The following is a 21,558-nucleotide window of genomic DNA, read 5'->3' on the forward strand; positions in this document are numbered from 1 at the left end:
GTAAGGACTCGCCCATAGCAAAGGTACGATCGATTTTGTCCCCCGGGGGGCAGCGTTTGGACTTTTGGTACAATTTCGCTTCTCTCTACCGATCCGGCATTTAGGGTGAGATAAATCAAATCCACCTAATTTAAAGAGTGTTGTGCAGATTGTGCGAACTCACTGCACACCCCTCTCTACTCCTTCTCCAATGCAGAATAAATCATATTCAATACACTTTTCTAGACAGTAACCTACTATACTCAGAGTATGAGTAATAGGAATTGATATTCAATAAACCAGTGAATAAGAGAACATTTTGACAAAATAAGCAGAAACGTCATGTTTATACATAATATACATAGTTACATGTACCCCAAACAAAACATCACTGTCATTCAAACAATTTAGCAATGTTTGTAATAGAAAATGTGATAACTCGATTATTGATCCCAGATGTGACGTTTTCTGCTTTCCTGTTTGCATTTTGTCTTGTTCAGGTCGATCGGTGGAGGAGGTGGTCTGGAAAATGGCTGACGGAGTTGATCACATCGACATCTACGCCGATGTTGAAGAGGATTTCAACCAGGTATGCAAACCGTTACATTTGCTTAAATCCTACACCGTTATAGACATATTTGTGGTTTGCCCTATGATTTTTATTCGCTAAAATGCTTATTGAAAGTTAAACCGAGCTAACTGGCGTCCGATGAGACCTGCAAAGCGTTGCCTGTGTTTGCCGCAGCGTTTTTGAATTGCAACTACGCAATAGCTTGTCAAATATTTAAAAAAATAGTAACGTGAATGTTGTGTACGTCTTGGTTTTCTATAATGTTTGTTGGCTAATGTATACATTTGGTAGGTAAATATGTTTGACTTTGCAAGCCAACGTGGTCGTTCCATTGTTAACGACAGAAGCTTGTTGTACTGGAGGCGAAGTGGCGGGGAAGGCCGCGCAACACAAAAACCCTGGCCTGGTTTGTCGTCGTGCGCTAACATTATACTGGTGTTCAACTACCTAGTTACACATGACCGTCTAATAGTATAAAACAATAGGGACTGTTTGCTAATAACGAGTTTTTTTGGGGGGGAGTGATGGTTTGTAGTTTCCCTCCGGTCGGAGACTGTTTTAAAAAGGTTGTTGCTCTCGGCGTCACTCCCCCTGCTTGCTGGCTAGGCTAAAGTTAGCTGCTATGTTGATGTTGCTCGTCTTTTCTCAAAGCAACAAAAACCGTCTTCAAGATACCATGTTGCACAAACATGAATCATTTTGTTATTTTTTTTTATCAACTACCTTTCTAAATCCGATATTTTTGTTATTTTTCTGTAGTTTGTTAATGCCAAATGGAAATTCTATTCAAATCAAACTTTGTCACATGCGCCGAAAACAACAATTGTAGACTTTACCATGAAATGCTTACTTACAGCCCTTAACCCAACAGTGCAGTTCAAGAAGAGTTAAGATGGAAATGCTATTCGTTTTGAGTTTTAGTTTGATTCTCATTGATCAATCACATAGGACTTGTTATCTCTGGTTGTAAATTTACTTGGGGATATTTGACCCAGTTCTCACACAAAAATGCAGTTATCTCTATGGTTTTGCATTTCAGCTTTGTGCAAAGATTGCCAACTGCACTCTGATGCAGTGTGTGTAGACTGAAGTGTTGTGTTCGCCGAGGTTGGTCATACTTGCAGTCTTTTCAATGTGCTTCTGTGCACTTTAAAGGGATATTTAAAAAATGTTCCAAGTCATAATCTCCAGAGCAGTATCCATTTGTACCAAACAAATCTGCATATTGCAAACACTCATTTGGATGTTTTACTTATCTAAATTCTGTGTTGTTGACTCAAAGCAAAGTAACTTCATGGTGTTTGTTAGGACCTCATTAGCACGGGGACTGTCCACAATGTTATGCATGCTGTTGGACTGAAAATAGAACCAGCTTTAGGCAACAAACTGTTACTATTGAAATGTTGGCTAGATAATGTGGCTCACATTGTTGCCTATTCAGGCAATAATGTCTGCCTCTTTTGTATTTCATGTCCTGAATATCACAAATCGTGTAACTGCAAAACGGCTAAGACCTCATTCTGCTCTCTGACCGCCACACGTGTCAAAGCGTGTTGTTGGGCTTGTTCCAGATCGTCTTTGTTGATATCACTGTAGGACCCAACATTGACATGAAGGAACAATCTCAAAGGGCATTAAAGACAACCTGGAGCACAACTATTGATTGACTGACTGTGATGTAAGGTTGACCCATTGTGTTCTATTCCCCCCCACCACAGGAATCAGACTACCCCGCCCATGACCAGATAGACTTGTATGACGATGTTATCTCTCCTTCGGCCAATAATAACGGAGACGCACCTGAGGACCGGGACTACCTGGACAACCTACCCCCACCTGCTGGCTCCGAGGGGAACAAGAGCACCCCGCCCAACGTGGTGTACACGTACACTGGCAAGAGGATCGCCCTGTACATAGGCAATCTCACATGGGTAGGTTATGGGTTTGGATAAGAGCGTCTGCTGAATCACAAAGATACATCTAAACGGGCCAGTTACTCAGACCCACATTAAGCTTACTTCCGGAGTTAAAAAACGTGCTCAGTGGGTCTTTGAGAATCGCCATTGGAAGTGTTTTTTTTTAAGTCTAGAGATGGGCTTAGTGGGGGTCAGGGACACCAGCCCTTAATGTGCATCAATTATGTAATGGGTCTTGATGTAAAAAAGTGCCTCCCCTTTCCAGTGGACAACAGACGAAGATTTGACAGACGCCATTGGATCAATAGGCATTAAGGATTTGCTGGAGATCAAGTTCTTTGAGAACAGAGCCAACGGGCAGAGTAAAGGGTGAGCTTCCTCCTTGCCTTTCATGATCCCTCATATTACACACTGACACTCTCAACAGACAGTGTTTTTTTTGTGGATGACTTTCCTAATACCTTTGAACTACACACAGGTAGTTGTACTCTGAGCCTCATTTATTCAATTATTTTAAAGAGATAAACAGAAAGAAATGCCCAAATAAAAGCCAGAAGGAAAGAAATAGATGGTGACTTGGTCCCGTTATGCCCTGGTGTGTCCCATTAGGTTTGCCCTGGTGTGTGTGGGCTCAGACGCGTCCTCTAGGAAGCTACTGGACCTGCTGGCTAAACGGGAGCTACACGGACAGAACCCCATTGTTACCCCCTGCAACAAGCAGTCCCTCAGCCAGTTCGAGATGCAGTCTCGGAAAAGTAGGTGAACCTGCGTGCCTCCCGCTGGGATGGCCAATTAGAGTCCTAGAATAATTCTTATGTTAATAATCTGGTTTTTCTGCATGGTTTAATGACAAGGTAGGTCTGATAACCTGGCAAGACCCAAATACACTGAAGCAGACCCAAGTATTTGGGGCTTGAATCTGCCTCTGCTGTCAATGCAGAAATTCCAGAAAAATAGTTTATAATTTTGATTAATAACTACATTTATTTGAATAAATGCATTGATTTAGTGAACTAATTAGAGTTTTAGCGCTCAGAACTAACTAATTGGGTGAGCACAGTGAGTTGGGGATTTGAATGTTCTCTCCGCCCTCTTCTTTCCCTTTATGCCCAGGTACATCGGGTGGGCAGATGTCCGGCGATGGGAAGGCGGGACCCCCCACCATGGGCCCCCGCGGTGGCTTCCCCATGGGCATGGGTAGAGGCCGAGGCCGCTTCCCTGGCCCTCCTGGCCCTGGAGGAGACCGGTTCCCTGGGCCCATCGGACCCGGAGGGCCACCGCCACACTTCCCAGGTGAGTACTCTTCCCACTCCAGGTCCGTTCACACTGCTCTCAGCTAAAACCACGGTGTCTGCTGGTTCTTATAGTCTGTCTTAAATTGATTTAGAAGTCTTAAAATATCTTAAATTCAGTTTTCAAAGGTCTTAAAAAATGTGACCGAGATGACTACAGTGTTTGTTATATTGTGCTGCTGCTTAATTGTTGACACGCGGCAAAAAAATCTAAACAACGGAAGGTCATAATACTGGAGGCCACTTTCAAGATGTTGGAGAGAGCTATCCAACCACATGTTGTTAAATGGACTTACTGTTACCCATAAGTCAAAGCCCTGTCTAAGCCGGGGAGTGGGGTTCTACTAAGCTATATGGAATTATTTTAACAAGGTCATACCAAGGATCATTTTACTATACTGAACAAAAATAAACGCAACATGCAAGAATTTAAAATTATACTGAGTTACAGTTCACATAAGGAAATCAGTCAATTGAAATATATAAATTAGGCCGTAATCTATGGATTTCACATGATTAGTTATCAGTTGGTCACAGATACCTTAAACAAAATGCGCCTCGGGATCTCGCCACGGTATCTCCGCATTCAAATTGCCATCGATATAAAATGCAATTGTGTAGTTTGTCCGTAGCTTATGCCTGCCCATACCATAACCCACCGCCACCATGGGGCACTCTGTTCACAACGTTGACGTCAGCAAACTGCTCGCCCACACAAAGCCATACACGTGTTCTGCGGTTGTGAGGCGGGTTGGATGTACTGCCAAATTCTCTAAAATGACGTTGAAGGTGGCTTGTGGTAGAGAAATGAACATTCAATTTTCTGGCAACAGCTCTGGTGGACATTAATTCAGTCAGCATGCCAATTGCACACTCCCTCAACTTGAGACATCTGTGGCATTGTGTTTTAGTGGCCTTTTATTGTCACCCAGGCACAAGGTGCACCTGTGTAATGATCATGCTGTTTAATCAGTTTCTTGATATGCCACACCTGTCCAGTGGATGGATTATCTTGGAAAACAAGAAATTCTCACTAACAGGGATGTAAACAAATTTTGACACATTTGAGATATATATTGTTTATGAAACATGGGACCTACAATTTATGTGTTGCGTCTTTATATTTTAGTTCAGTGTATTTGCTTTTGAATTTTAAGACCCCTTGAAGTATCAAAATATATAGCAACATTTTTGTGGGGATTAACATTTTTATTTGGCCTTACTGCTATTAGCCCCAATGCAAACGCATTGAATACGATTCACTACAGGGAATAATAGATGGTAGTAGACTCCCTAACTCTAAAGGAAGTTTGTTCTGACGTGTCTGTCCTTGAACATTTAACTCCTTATTTTTAGACTTTAACTGTCTAATCTCTGTCATTCTAATCCCAGTCTAAACTTGGGGGGCCTATTAGGCTATATGAAATTGTTTTAAGAAAGTATTACCAAGGATTAATTTTGCTATTTTATTTATTTATTTAGCTATTCTATTTATTTTTGAATCTAAAATGATTAGAACATTTGGCCGTACTGCTATTAGCCCATACAAATGCATTGATTAAAAATAGGGCAGCCACAGGTTATTGTGAGTGTAACAATTATTTTAACTGTCAATATTGATGAAATAACACCACTTTACAGAGTATGTCATTGAGATGATGTCATAGCGGAGTGGACCAATAACACCACTTTACAGAGTATGTCATTGAGATGATGTCACAGTGGAGTGGAGCGGAGTGGGCCATTCACGGTGGATACAAGTAGCTTATATAGGTCTACCGATGGAGCGTTTTTGTAGGACATTACATTTCCTGTTAAATCAATTGCATGGCTATCTAACAGCAGTATCATATTTAGACTTAGCGATCTAGCTAATGTGTTCCCACTTCCTCAGGCGGTGAATAGCCTAGGCCAATGGGTACCAAAAACATTCAGGCTAATTCATCTGTAAAGATCCAAATGGATATCTGATTATTCTGGATCCTATTTTGACATGTTGCACATAAAAATATAGAAAAAAGAAACGCACACCTATAAAGGCGAGGTGCTGGCTAGCGGAGTAGAACACTAGAAAATAAAGGAAAGCCGCACACTCTAAGAGCTCAGATACAAAAATTTAATAACCAACGTTTCGACAGCGAAGCTGTCTTCATCAGGGTATCATCAAACACTGCGAGATGAGTCATTTATATAGTGTCAAGAGACACACAGGTGTTTGTAATCATGGCCAAGTATGGCCTAATATCATTGGTTAACCTGTTGGGTCTAGGGGGCAGCATTTGCACGTCTGGATAAAATTTTTTATTTTCTAGCACATGAAAATATAACCATCATGCGTTTCCTGAACAAATAGATGAAATGGCTAACTTATTTTATGTCTGTCTTGGCACTGGAAAAACAGCCAGTGCTAAAAAGACTACTTTTTGCCAACATGGGCTCATTTCTGGAGGGAATATTAGCAGCTGTGGCAGACCTCAAAAGAACTATTAAATTGCATTCCAAGTGGCATTAAAAAGGTTTTTAAGTCTTAAATTCAACTAAATAGAACCTGCAGATACCCTGGAAAAACAGTACACCAGAAAGGAAGCCCATTTTAATTGGTTAAATTTAAACCGTGCCCTGACTACAACCAATGAAATGGCTTCCTTTCTGTTGTACTGTTTCTGCTGTAAGCAGTGTGAATGGATCTTACACTGACAGCCAGGCCAGTACTGTTGGTGTTATGGACTGAACTGAAGATGGGTCCTCTCCTCCTGTCTTGTGTGTTATCCTGTCTTCCATGTGACCATATGTGGAAAGGATTGGTTGGAAAGCACCAACCTACCATCTCTCTTCACATGTGTCCGTTTCAATCCAGTCTGACTCCTGTTCTCTGTCCCCTTGCTTTCAGAAGTTGAGTGAAGTACTTGGATTAGGGGGGAGGGGGGTAATATTCAACATCTGTGTTATCTAGTTTGTCCCATCTTTACCCCCTTCAGATAAAAAAAAACACTTTATTTTTTGCTTTGGCAACTTCTTCCTATGTTGCGAGCTGCGCTGCTGCCATTGGCCGAATGGCCAGTGAGGTCACTGTGGCACCAGCCTGGTTGTGATTGTGTTTTTCTCCCACTAGGGTCGGGGATGAGGCCACCTGAACTCATTAACCATAGACACCAAGAAGGCCACCTGATGGATATGAATTTCAATTGCTTCCCGCCCGGGACGTGATGGGAATTGGCGACCCAGAGGTGAAATGCCTCGACTCCTGTTGACAACAGTGCAAATTTCCCCAAATCTTCCCAAAAATCCCAGATTTTCCACAAATCCCAGTTGGAGGATTTATGTAATCTGCAGGGAATTTGCTGCAATGGTATCCTCCAACCTGGGATTTTGGGGAATTTTGGTAATGTTTTGGATTTTTGCAACCCTTCACAGTGCTAATGTACTAAATAAGAATGATTTCCCCCGCCCCCTCTCCCCCCTGCTTACATGTTCTTTTTATTAAGGCCTCTGTCTATGGAGTCCTGGGCAGACTGACTGACAAAGCCTCTTTATTAAGGCCTGTCTGTCTTTGGAGTCCTGGGCTCACTCTGACTGACTGACCAAGCTTCTTCTTCTTCCCCCCCACTTTATGTCCTGGGTTATTGCTCATTCTGTCTTAACTGTCAATCTTTATATGATGTGTTGCTTGTTCTGTTTCTATTGGCTGTTCTGACCGTGTCCTGGCCAGCACACCTGAAGTTAGACAACACAATGAGTATAGAAGAGGTGTCTTGGATGGCTGACTTCTTACCATCCAGACCTGTCTGTCCTGTGTGCTCCATACCAAGCTGGTCTTTCCAGCCATCCAGACCTGTCTGTCCTGTCTGCTCCATACCAAGCTGGTCTTTCCAGCCATCCAGACCTGTCTGTCCTGTGTGCTCCATACCAAGCTGGTCTTTCCAGCCATCCAGACCAGTCTGTCCTGATACTCGGCCTACTGGTTCTTGGCTTTCATTGCTAATATCTGTAAAAATCTAAAATGTTGGTCTCGCTAAATCTTTAATTTTGATTCACAGGACACCTAAGGTGGGTTGCACCAACATGGTATAAATTAATCTCGGATTATAGCTAATCTAGGGTTATAATTAATCTGGGATTATAGCTAATCTGGGGTTATAATTAATCTGGGATTAGAGCTAATCTAGGGTTATAATTAATCTGGGATTAGAGCTAATCTAGGGTTATAATTAATCTGGGATGTGTTGCACCACTTCATTTAAAATCTGGATCAGTAAATCCGTGATTAACGGTTTAAAAATATGATTAGTGACATGTTACACCAATATATTCGGTATTTCGTGAATTGAAACGAAGTAGCTAGCCTACTTGACAAATGAGGCCACAAAGTTGCTGTTTCTTGATAAAATAAAAACAATGTAATGTTAGAACTACTGTAACTCCATCGTGAAAGGTTCTCATGGGTTGGCTGATTTGAAATAAAATCTGTTATTTTCCAGTACTAGACAGAACTAATTTGTTAGCAACTGTAGCTAGCTAGTTTATAAACCAAGCTAGCTAGCATACCCTATTATGTATTGTCATTACTTAACGTTATTTAGCCATGTATTATTTGACCGCTAGCCACCTGATCATGGCACGTCAAAGAAGTTCAAATGTATCAGTCTATGAAAAAATAAATATATATTGTCGGAGCTGATGGGGGAATTTAGTAATGTGCTGGGGGAATTTAGTAATGTGCTGGGGGAATTTAGTAATGTGCTGGGGAAATGTAGTAATGTGCTGGAGGATAAAAAGACAGACCACACGACTGTCAAAAAGAAGGAAGACACTTGGACCATTTTATGCAACAGATTTAATGGATCCACACGGATTCAAGAGAAGAGGGACCTAAATCAGATGAAAGCAGGCTGGATAAAAGTTAAGCGCGAAAGCCAAAAAGGATGCGGCAGATTAGAGGCGGGGTCTGTTTCAGACCGGAGGGAGGGCCTCCATCACCCAGAAGATATGAGAGATGATTCCCCAGCAGTTTGCCCCTCTCCATAACTCCTATTATGACGATGGACAACTCAACCCACCAATATTTAGTGAGCATAAATAACAGGCAAATATCAATGCCTATAACGCATGTTAAAATGAACGTTAATGCTACTTCACTACAATGTTAGCGTTATCAGGCCCGTTACAGCATGTTCCATAACATCATCATTCCTACCAAGGCTGGGCATATCACAAGCCCCAATTCAATTGTTGTACAAATTGGGAACGTAAATAGCCTACTAATAATGAGTTAATTATTCTAAACCTCAACGGATTCAACCTGTCTGTAATTTATTCTCTGAGGAAGTGTCGTTTTGGTCTCCACTGTAGATATGCTGCCATTTTATCAGTTCCACCACAAGGGGCAGTTTAGAATTCATCTCCAATCTGAACTTTTTGTATTCATTGAGCAACAGGCTTCAAATGTATCTAGGGTTAAATTGAAAACTAAATTTAGATTAGAGGAAGGATTTAATTTAACTAGGATTAATTTAAAATGTGTTGCAACAAGATGAATAGATAATTTGATTTAACCCAGTTTAAGAGTTGATGCAGCCCACCCCTTGTGTCAAACATTCAGAGATGTAAATGTGGTCCTTCACGTTGTACACCGTCAGTGTTCACGGCTTCTGTTTCAGTCCTTTGCTGTGTTTCCTTCTAAGCTTTAACTTTGATCCCACTAAGTCAAGGTGGCCGCCAAGGCAGTGACTGAAACATACAGGATCACACATTTTAACATTTTCACTAACACGTCATGCAACTTAAAATGGCCCAATTCCTATCCAGAAGTCATCAAACCCAAGCTAAGACATTTGCTGCAGTACTTGAGTTCCCTGTTTGTGGTCTCTGGATTCCAAGAACTGCTCGGTGCCGCCTGCTGACACTGGGAGCTGCTCGGTGCCGCCTGCTGACACTGGGAGCTGCTCGGTGCCGCCTGCTGACACTGGGAGCTGCTCGGTGCCGCCTGCTGACACTGGGAGCTGCTCGGTGCCGCCTGCTGACACTGGGAGCTGCTCGGTGCCGCCTGCTGACACTGGGAGCTGCTCGGTGCCGCCTGCTGACACTGGGAGCTGCTCGGTGCCGCCTGCTGACACTGGGAGCTGCTCGGTGCCGCCTGCTGACACTGGGACACCACAATGCTTTAATTTGCTTTCAAACAGTTGGTAGTGAATCCAAACTCAAGAAGGTTCTGTTTTGTGTTTCTGTGTTCCAGGTGGTATGCAGGGCCCACCTCGACCCCCTCCTGGCCCACTAGGTCCCCCTGGACCCCTAGGCCCCCCTCCCCCAGGACAGGGCCTCCCCCCTCCCATGCAAGGCCCCCCCAACCGTGGTGACCGCCCACCACCCCGGTCATGTTCCCCGGCCAGTTTGGCCAGCCCCCATGGGTCCTCTCCCCCTGGCCCTCCCCCCACACGGCTTCGGCCCTCCTCCTGGCCCCCCCCCCCCCAACAGGGCCCTCCACCCCCTGGTCATTTTCCTCCTCGCCCCCCTGGTCCCCTTGGACCGCCTCTGGCCCTCGCTCCCCCACCACACATGACCGGGCCCCGACCTGGAGGTCCCCCACCGGCTCCCCATGTCAACCCAGCGTTCTTCCCTCCTCCTGGGGGTCCTAACAACATGGGGGGCCCTCCTGGAGGGGACGGCAGGGGCCCCAACGGGCCCAACGACCCCTATGGACGGCCACCTCCATATGACCGGGGAGACTTCGGACCCGCCGGCAGGTAATATAACCCAACAGGATCATGACATCACGTACTGCCAGTTCTACAGAAAGTCAGTTGTTTCCCTCCTCCTCTTCTTCATTGGTTCTGTTCCAACCTCATTTACTGTACTCTAGATGATGGTTCGTGTTTGAAGAAAACTGATCTATTGAATGTCAAATACTGCCAGTTTTAGTCAGAATTTATTTCAGTATGTAGAACAGCTGTGGTAGAAGCAACACAAGGAAATCCTCCAACACCTTCTATTATAGCACTGTCAGGTTCCCTTAGCACCAGTCCGCCATCGTTTGTGTTTGTGTGGGGGCGTCTTTTAAAGGGGGGTCTTTTACGTTAGTATTTTGACTAAGAAGCGTGGTTTCTTTAGTGACCCTCCTGAATCTCCCTTCCTCCATCCCTCCCTCCCTCCCTCCTCTGGCTGCCTACAGTAACCAGCGTCCCCCGCTAATCTGTGAGTTTGACCTCAGGGCCCCCCTGCCCCGCGGCTGCCCAGACCCCCCCTGGATTAACGAGGGTTTGGTCGATCTGAAAAATGGCGGCCAACACTTGCACAATGCGAGTGACCCAGGGTTAGTAGAAATACTGCCAGACCGCTGAACCAGCATTAGGAACTAGCTTCCCCTGTAATGACCTGGTGCCTGGCTTTGTTGCATTTTGAGAGTGGATGCTTGTTGTGGTTGATGGATTGGCCGAGCTACGGGTTTGATAAGCGTTAGTGAACTGTGTGGTGTGTCTTGTGTATTTCCTTAGATGAGCTAGTTATCACTGGTGTTCATTCCCACAGGCTTGGATAACGTGGTTTGCATCTGCTGTGTAGTTTTAGCTGTCCATTAACTGTGTGTTCCTTGACTCATCTGATTGTCTCACCCCTCTGTTTTCTCAGTCTCTCCTTGCTCTTGATCAATTTCTCTATCTTGCAACCTCGCAAAATTCATTGGTGGAGAACAGCCATGGTCACTCCCCTCTGACCTTCTCCTCCAATGACTTTTGAGAAGGCGAGGAGTTAGGAAAGACTCATTGAAAAAATAGCTTTTCCTTCCTGTTCAACATCCTCTTTCCTGTATCTGGTGGTTCTGAGTTTGTCATTGAGTTAGAGGACCGTTGTTTTTAGATCTTGATGCTGTCTCCTTCCTGCTTGTCTCTGTCCCAGGGAGATGGAGTCGGCGCGGACACCGCTGAGCGAGGCAGAGTTTGAGGAGATCATGAACCGGAACCGAGCCATCTCCAGTAGTGCCATCTCTAGGGCGGTGTCAGATGCTAGCGCTGGTATGGATCATGCCCTAAACACACACTCACACCTCACAAATACTACAACACACTCTACAGAGGGGCTGAATACACACACCTCACAAATACTACAACACCCTCTACAGGGGGGCTGAATACACATTCACACCTCACAAATACTACAACACCCTCTACAGAGGGGCTGAATACACACTCACACACACCTCACAAATACTACAACACACTCTACAGAGGGGCTGAATACACACTCACACACACCTCACAAATACTACAACACCCTCTACAGAGGGGCTGAATACACACTCACACACACCTCACAAATACTACAACACACTCTACAGAGGGCCAGAGGGGCTGAATACACACACACACATTTTGTCTATGTGCTGCTTGTAGATTTTATTGCGTACTTTCACAAGTGTCCCTTATCTAAGTGTCTGAGCTATACCCATGTGATGTCTTCCTTTGTCCATTAGCTGACTATGGCAGTGCCATAGAGACTCTGGTGACAGCCATCTCTCTGATCAAGCAGTCTAAGGTATCTGCTGACGACCGCTGCAAAGTTCTCATCAGCTCTCTGCAGGACTGTCTCCACGGCATCGAGAACAAGTCCTACGGCTCTGCCTCCAGGTAAATACAACCTCTTCCTCATTCTCCTGTGGTTCCTATCAGGGTTGGGGGGGTCACTTCCATTTCAATTCAGGAAGCACACAGAAATTCAAATTCTTCTTGAATTTTAATATGGTTTACTTTCTGAATTGACTGGAATTATAATGGAATTTACCGATCTTTGACTCCAACCCTGGTTCTTATAATAGACAACTGAGAGAAGTGATATGAATGAATTGAAGGTGTCTGATAACTCATGGTGATGATCAGTACCTGCTAGTCATTGTGCTTGTATTCCTGTTCTTATTGACTGGGAGTGGTGCTGAGATGTTTCATCCACTTTAGTTGAATGCACTTACTATAAAACGCTCTGTAATATTGTCTCAAATGTAATTGATTGACAGATCAAAGTGTTACTGACAGTTGTTTTGATGACGTCATTATTTATGGTATTATTGATGGTTTTGGCCGATGGACAGACCTGCTTTGGCGGTGGGTTAAGAGTTTGATGTATGAATGTAAGTTCTGCCCCCAAAAGACGCGAGAGGTCGAGGGAGCGTGACCACAGCCGATCCCGGGAGAAGAGCCGGCGCCACAAGTCCCGTAGCCGCGACCGCCACGAGGACTACTACCGCGAACGCAGCCGGGAGCGAGAACGGCACCGCGGGGACAGAGAACGTGAACGCGAAAGAGACCGTGAGAGGGAGTACCGACATCGTTAGGGGAGGTGTGTATGCCCGTTCAAACTCCTTACCCGTAACGGTCTCACCACTCTTCTCCCTCAGCTTAATGCAGGCCAGGGGCCGGGTCGCTACGCCCCAGAACAAGAGGCCCAGAGCGGGACATGACGCGCCCTACGGAGCCTACGGTAGGTGGAGGTGGTAGGTAAGGCATTGTTCCATCAGTCATTGTTGTAGTATTGACCAGTACTGACTCATTGCTGGTAGGTGTGTGTATATTATTTGTCTGAAACGTGTAGCTTTTGACCGTGTTTTACTTTCATCCTTTGAACATTGACTGTGTCGTCAGGCTTCTACTGCATGTGTGTTGTAGGGGAGGTTTTATATGTAAGCCCTGCTAAGCTTGAAAATGTTTTTTAAACCTTTGAAAAAGTACTTTATATGACCAGTGATCAACACCTGTGAAAGTTGTAAAATACGCAAATTGTTTATTGAAGGGTTTCTTTGACACTGATGCCACAATGTGCCAAGAAATGATTAGTGTACATTTTTCAGTGTTCAAACGTTGTCAAGGTACAACTTAAGGGGGTTGTATGAATTGTTTTGTAGGCCACCAAATGATGACCAAACTCTAGGTGTTTCCTGACTCTTGTTAACCTGAGGTAATGGTTACATGCCAATTGAAATGTCTAAACTATTTTAAAACCACTGTCAGTTCTCTAACCTATAGTATAAGCCAAAGTATGGTTTTGGAGTTTAAAAATTGAAACGATTTTGGTATATTGTCTGTGAACTTGACAAATGTCTTTGACATATTTTTCATTTCATCACGCTGAAATTGATGGTCTTGAACAAAAGGGATTTTGATAATGTTTTTGTATAATTAATGGCATTGATATCAAGCTCGTAAAATGTTTTGTCTATATTAATTTTAGGCCAATAGTTACCTGGTCATACTCCCTTACCGGTTGACAGGAATGTGGTAACTAGCCCGCTATGTGTCCTGTAGCATCGTTGGTCATGGTCTTCACTCTAAAGCCCCATTTTTGTAAAACAGAGCATTTTGAGTCTTGCTACTGCTTTTGGTGCTGTTAACATAAGATGAACCCGGTTTTTACCTTTTACATATCATTTCTGTATGTGCCATTTTTTTGCGTTTGTTCCCTAACATTGAAGGTTTGAGTTCCAAAAAATTTGGGCTCAGGTTTTGATCCATTTTGTATATCTTGATGGTAACATACATACATGATGATGATAATATATATATATTTACTTCATGGCCATGTAGGGCCCTATAAAATCCACGCTGTGGAGAACGCGGACAGAATCGCAGAATCCAGACATTAAAACGGAATGATTCAATAATGTTAGCAGGAAATCAACTAAAGGGAATTGAAGCTAGTAGGACGTCAACTAAATGTGTTGAAGCTATTTGAAAATTAAATTTGTCCACCACTTTGTTAAGCCGTTAGCGATGATGCTAATATAATGACAACAGTCTTCTGGTAGATGGAAAGGTTTTCCCAAAAGGCTTCTCTGTAGTTCATATTTACTTGGCAGAATGGTATCATGATTATTTGCATAAATCCACTGGCCATTTGTTTAGCAAACTCTGCCATCACATGAGTGCTACAGAAACATCGCTAACCAAAGTGATGCTTGCTGGTGCACAGTTGAATTAAAAGGTAACTACACCCAAAAATGTACATTTCTGGTCTGCTGATGTGGAATCATGGTTGTGTACTTAACATCCAATGTTTTTATACATTTAAAATGAAAATAGGCAGGGGGGAAATTCAATAGATTTTATAGGGCCCTAGCAATTTCTGTTTGCCTGTAAATTTTCGGTCAATTTGATTACTTTTCATCCCTTAATACTGTGCATCACAATGTGCTGATCTTGTAAACAAATAAGAAAACAATAGAAATATTTTTGCCCGAGGTACAGTACTTCAAAGATGCTGAAAATATCAATCAATACAGATACAGTACTTATCTGATATTTCAATCAGGATTAAAGAATCATCACTATTGTCCACAATTCAATGGCAGCCATTTTGTTAATGTGGATATTTTAGGTTTAAATGGTACACCTATTTGAAGTGGATCTCAAGATTTTACTGTCGGTTGTCTTGTTTTTAGGCTGTAGTTTGAAATCGACGGCCAGACAATTTTGACATGGTACCTTGGCAAATATCTTGTAGGAATTGAAGGTCAATGGGTGTTTCACTGAAATGGCGTAGTCAAGAAAAGAATGTTGTGCTATTTGTCCTATTTTTAAATGGGTTGATGCTCACTCAAATTGAATGTTGACGTTGTAAATCCCAATAGTGATTTGAATGTATACAACATCTGATTGTATTACCGGTTGTTATATATATTATATTGGTTAGTGACTCCATGCTTGCATTAAATGGGATTACTCCTTTGAATGTACATGTTCGATGAAGTAACTTCTCTGCATTTTTTTTCTCCATTATTAAATGGCAATGGCATTTTGTTAAATTATTCAAATAAATGTAATCCTTTTAATAATACAACTGACAAATCAATCTAAAAATCTTAGTTTTGGTCATTACTTTTAAATCTCAAGGGAACAAACCTAAGAGGGGGTTACTTTATTATCCTGTACAGTCCTATTTGTCTCACTTCATGGTAAAGGAAATGCTTTGATCTATGCTTACTACCTGTCAATCTATGTTCACAGATCCTGACGTTGTTTCATTCAGCGTTGGGATCACATGTGCCCACTACAGGGAAGAAATGACTAGCTATTTTTCCAATTTGTCTATAGGTGTCAGTGATGTTTTGCAGGCATGGAGAAAGCAGCCCTGATTTCCTGATAACATATTTCTGCTGCTGTTTTAACAGTTTCTCTCTCTCTCTCTGGTGTATTCATCCTTCACAACTACGCATCATGTGGTTCCTGCAACACTCATTGGTGTCCACACCATCTCAAGAAGGGTCATTTTGATGACTGTTCAACCACCTTAAACACTTTCAATGTCTCCTGTAAAAATAGACTCTGCAGGAAGTTAGTACCAGGACTATACCTGGTCACATTTCTTTAATCCGTTAGTTATAATTCTAATTGATTTGTAGTGTTTTGAGAACATGTCTTGATGATGCTGTGGGCCCTTTGAGATGCTCAATGGATCAGAAATGATTGTGGAGGGTGATGGGACATCTGTTCAATGAAATGTTGGTATTATTCACTTTTTAAATGTGATATTGCCAACTATGCACCATGTAAATTCACTCATTAGCAGTACCTGGCTTCAATTTAATTTGATTAAAAATGGTATTGATAAACAATTAAACTAATAATTATAGTTATTTTTTAATGGAAATTGTCAAAGACAACCAAACCGTACAGCATATTCCTTTACCTGGTGTATGAGTTTGGAAACTGTCTGGAGTGATCTATGAACTGCAATATTAATGAATGGTTATGTGGTTTGCAATTCCAATGAATTGTCAGTGTAATGTTGTCCTGTGCATGCCAGGATCTAGCTTTGTGAGTTGTTTCAGACTACTGATATAAGAGTGTTTTTATACATTCATCCTGATGTAATACTACTGTTCCTCTATGTAAACCTGACCATGTTTGTCCTCTGCTTTTCCCAATGCTCCAGGCCCAGTTTATTTTTTTCCATATGTTATCTAATTGGATTTCACCTATCGGATAGGTTTAAATGCATAGCTGTAGAATGACTAGAACGAGGGTCTGCATCCAAGTCAATGAATCGTCTGTTCTATTTATTATTTCTATGCGTTTAAATCCTATCCAATAGGTAAAATCCGGGATAACTTCTGGAAAAACTATGCCCTCGTCACCTCTTAGACTAGGGGACCAATCCCAAACTGGCCGCTTAGACCTTCTGGTCTTATGGACTTGTTGAAAATCTGAGAGGATTTGATAGGTGGAATTCTCACATTACTTCCACCTATCAGAGGACAAGGTAGACTTAATACCATATTGTGTCCATCTGTGAAATCCTCTAAAGATATTGAGAAGTACGTACGGTCTAGGGGTTGGGATTGAGCGTTCTGTAGATACCATCTTCTGCCCATGCACTTCTACATTAGATTATAAGATGTTTTGTGAGCACCCTTAAACAGGTTTATCCTATCCACACAAATTGATTGTAAACCTTCTCTGAAATGAGTTGAGCACTTAGCGCATGGCACATTTGAAAACCTACTAAATTCAGATCTCAACAGTATAGCAGGGTCAGCCATTGTGGGCACTACATTGTTCTTCCTTACTCACTGTAATGTGGAATCACTCTGACAAGTTGACTACCATTAGAAAAAGCAGTACCTGCATGTCTTTGTTTTGTGTCCTCTGTGTGTATGCTGTAAAATTAGAGGGGGTATGACACAAACAACAAACTGTATATTGTTGGGCTGCCCCAAACCAAACTCCACCCTTCGTTTTCACACATTTCAGCCTACGGAAGAGGACAGGGACGAGGACGCCTCGTCACAACCAGCAGGCCCTACTTCAGGATCGCCTTGTCAACTAGCCCCCCCCTCTGTCTGTGTCTCCATGGTTTCCAGGGGACTGACTACCTGGGAATCGCTCACAGCTGTGTAAGGTTATAAGTAGTGTTCTTTAAAATCATACTCATGGTATATAAAAAAAACTACTCAACAGCTATTTTTATTTTTACTGAAATTTTATTTGATGTGAACGAAAAAATGATTACCTACCTGTGTTGACAGGCTTCTTCAAGCTTTGCGAAAATAACAAATGACTACATTTGCCTGCTCTATTCCAAAACGGACAGCTTTTGACTGCTATAATGTGTACATTTTGTCAGGTTAGAGTTGATTTTACAGGAGGTTTTTTTTTTCTTTGGTTTTTCATCTTTATTTCCTCTCGTGCCCCTCCCTACTTTCCTCGTTAGGATAATGTTTGTAAATGTCTCTGCTTTGAATATTAAAATAGATTCTGTGTTGTAATAAACTGTTTACTGGGGTTTTGACACTTAATAATAATTTACATGTGTACGTTTTTGCCTGCATACATTTTTCATGTTGAATTTTACGAAATAGTTATTTTAAATTTACTCTCACTTAAATTGCGATGTTGTGCTGTTATTGACCAAATTTAAGCACAGTTGACCAAAAGGTTGTATTTGTCCTGATGCCCAGAATTAGTGAAATCTGACTGAATTTAGCATAGCTACTTTTGCATTGAATGATCATGTGACAGATATTTTCAACTTTGACTTATTAGTTTGTTCTAAAAGTTCTAGTTAAAATGTAGCTAGTTGTTTGGCGAACATTTTGTTTTTAGTCTCCGTATACTACTGTATGCCATTTGAATACCAAAAGTGAAAATCCATGTCTTGGCTAACTGATTTTAGAGGTATTCAGGACTTGATTATACTTGGGCAAACATTTTTTAGTTTTATTATTTTTTTATTTCTTGATTATTTTTTTTCATGTTACCAGGAAGTACATTCCAAGGGTTCATTACCCTAATATTAATGACACAAGTAGAACAAATGATTGAGTTATATGGAATTATTTTAGTGATAGTTGATGCAAACTTCACAGATCTGGACAATACTACTACTACTTCTGTGAACAGAATTAGTCCCTTATCTGCAAACTTGTGCTCCGATTGGCTGGCTGATGTACTGCACTGATTTCTTATTGAGGTGCTTGTCTCACTGGTTTCGCCCAGTGAGGGTTGTGGTAGCCTGGTCCCAGATCTCTATATATTTTGGCCGAGTCTTGACTTGTTGTCCAGCCTACATTGAATAGCAATAACATTGCTAGCCAGAGTAGTTGGTTAAAACGCATACAGACCTGAGCGGTATACTACAAAGCAGGACCAATGTGTTAGCCAGCTAATTTGCTTAAATATTCTGAATTAACTTTTAGATTTTTTTGGAATAGAAGCTTGACTCAACTTAAAAACACATGTCTAAGTTCAACTTTCTTAATGAACGAGAAAATGAAATGTTATTTCTGGTTGTTTATCAAAGTTAGCTGGCTAATGCATTGATCCTGTTTTGTACGATCCCCTTCTGGGACCAAGCCAAAGGGCTGGGTGTAGTAAATGGATGGGGATTACAGTAGTGAGGTTCTGGGATAAGGCTGAGGGGCTAGGTGTAGTAAATGGATGGGGATTACAGTAGTGAGGGTCTGAGACCAGGCCAAGGGACTGGGTGTCGTAAATGGATAGGGATTACAGTAGTGAGGTTCTGGGACAAGGCCAAGGGGCTGGGTGTTGTAAATGGATGGGGAATTACAGTAATAAGAGTATTCAAGTGAGGTGTCCATTTTGTAAAGTATGAGAGCACAATCCTTCCCTAGTTTCTCAGGGTCTGTGCACTGACTGGTCTGCCAGATTGAAATAACTGATATTGATGCCTGTTTTAAGGCGGTAATGCCTACCTCCCTCTTTACTCCCATGTATTTTCTACATGGCCCTGATAGACTTAGGTGGTGCTCTCCTGCTTGCATTGCGTTGCCACTTTAAAGATAGTTATTTAGTTGGTTATTGTGGCTTCCATCATTCACTGAAACCACTGCTTCAGTCAACTTAACATTTTTTACATTTTACTGGTTAGACTTTACATCCAACTATTGGCACATAAAACTCCAAGTTTTTAATCAATATTGCCCACTAGCTACAAAGAGCATTTTGAGCACTTTACAATGTGTTTGACATGGAATGTTATTGGATGGAACTTTAGTAAAGTACTCCTTCAGGTAAAGTTTGCATGACAAACACTTTCTTTTATACGTGGGACTTTTGTATTTCATTTATTGTATAAATGCACTGAGATATTTAATATGTTGTAAAGCATTCATAATGCTCTATGTAGCTATTATACCATGTTTATTGTGCTAATGGTTGGTTATGAATGCCTTGTTACCTATTCGCTGATCATTACGAATTGCTTTCTAGCCCAAAGTCTTTTCAAACCGGTTGAATATTTGAGTGGAGCTGATTTGAAACTGGTTTGATACGTCAATACTGTACATATACGCAGTCGACAAGTGTTACCTATACTCAATTAGTGTTTTGTCATTTTGTACATATAATGCATCCATCTTAGATATTACCTTGGAATACTTTTTACAATCAGATCCAAGGTTTTACACGATCAATTTCGCTCTCGGACGTGTTCAGGAAATGGAACTTTCTTAAGGTGCACTGTCTTGTTTTGAGTGTTTTCAATAAACTAGTTTTCTCCGTCTTTGAAGTCGGGTCTTCGTGAACCATTAGGCCAAATATTACCGCTCGTCACATTGCTGATTTGGTTTCATCAAATGTACACTTAATCAATAGAATGCAATGTATAAAGGGTGGAATAAGACCGTAGAATATTACTGAGGTCTGTGTAGTTTTTCTGTTTTGTGAAAGTATTGTAATGGTCTAATTTACTCAACAGAACTTAAAACCATTGTATTTTTCCTCAGGTATGATTGACACGATAAAGGGAAAGTAGTTTTCGGCCCTTCAAGGCTCTTGGTTATCTTTATATATAATTTACTCATAGTTACACTTACACCAGATGCTGAATTGTACGTTAGGCTGTAGTTCTTTTTGCCCTTATTTCATTTACAGCTCCATGACGTTCAGCCAAAGGTAAGTCGTCGGTTCCTGATCCGTGAAGAATGACGGCTGCAATCTGAACACGTTGCTTTTCAATATACTCAGTGTTCCTCTTCGCAATATAGCATAGTAAGGACATAATTAAAGTGCTGGAATGATAATTACATATGGATAATTATTAAATATACGAGATGCCTCAACCAGACTGGATTGAGTATTGCATTATTCCACCATGCAGACTGAAACACTGTCAATGTTTGTTATTTCAGATTATATTGCCATTTTAATTCTATGATTTATTAGAATATTTGCATTAAGAATAAAGGCAGTAGGTTTTCTGAGCTTGTACCACCTTGTGCCTTCTCAAAAAAATAATAAAATATTCGAAACTACATTGTGACTCCATTTATTCTGTTTATTACTTACGCCATGAGGCTATTGGATATATTTATCCAAATTGCAACGATCAGGTCCGTGTATGAAGCAGTTGGTGTAGACTAAAGGCTGGCAGGTGGGGATTTTGCAGACGACTTGATATCGCCATCTGCTGGCCTTTGGACTACAGTTGGTGAGATGCTTATAAAAAAAACAACTAGTCCGAAGCCTTGGCTCACAGACACATGTTTATAAATATACCTTTTATTAATTTCAGTAGCCGATGTGGACGTCAGCATGTGGGATTATGTATAAATGTCCTATCTTCGATCACTCGAACCCTGAGTCGTGTCCAGAAGAGAGTCTGCAGAATAATTCGGGACGGGTCGTTAACCAGCTACCGGGGAAGCCCTCGGAATCATGTCCTGGGAGAGCAAACGGGAGCAGATCTGCCTGACATTTGCTAAATCCCTGCAGAACTCTGTTTGCAGACTGGCTCCCCCCAACTAGACAGCAGACTACTGGACGGGCAACCGGCAACGGCCACAAACGGAACACTCCTATGACAC

The 21,558-nt window shown here is 41.8% G+C and overlaps 1 pseudogene across 1 annotated transcript; it reads left to right on the forward strand.

Annotated features, from left to right (window-relative positions):
- The first annotated feature begins 335 nt into the window (after window positions 1-335).
- Window positions 336-20,255, forward strand: LOC106576649 (cleavage and polyadenylation specificity factor subunit 6-like; annotated as a pseudogene). The gene is made up of 10 exons (XR_006760202.1): window positions 336-568; window positions 2,269-2,481; window positions 2,732-2,835; window positions 3,076-3,221; window positions 3,580-3,759; window positions 9,991-10,498; window positions 11,646-11,761; window positions 12,220-12,373; window positions 12,891-13,079; window positions 17,486-20,255. The product of XR_006760202.1 is annotated as a cleavage and polyadenylation specificity factor subunit 6-like (transcript).
- The last annotated feature ends 1,303 nt before the right edge of the window (window positions 20,256-21,558 follow it).

This window comes from Salmo salar, chromosome ssa17 (genome assembly GCF_905237065.1).
Source record: "Salmo salar chromosome ssa17, Ssal_v3.1, whole genome shotgun sequence".
Lineage (NCBI taxonomy): Eukaryota > Metazoa > Chordata > Actinopteri > Salmoniformes > Salmonidae > Salmo > Salmo salar.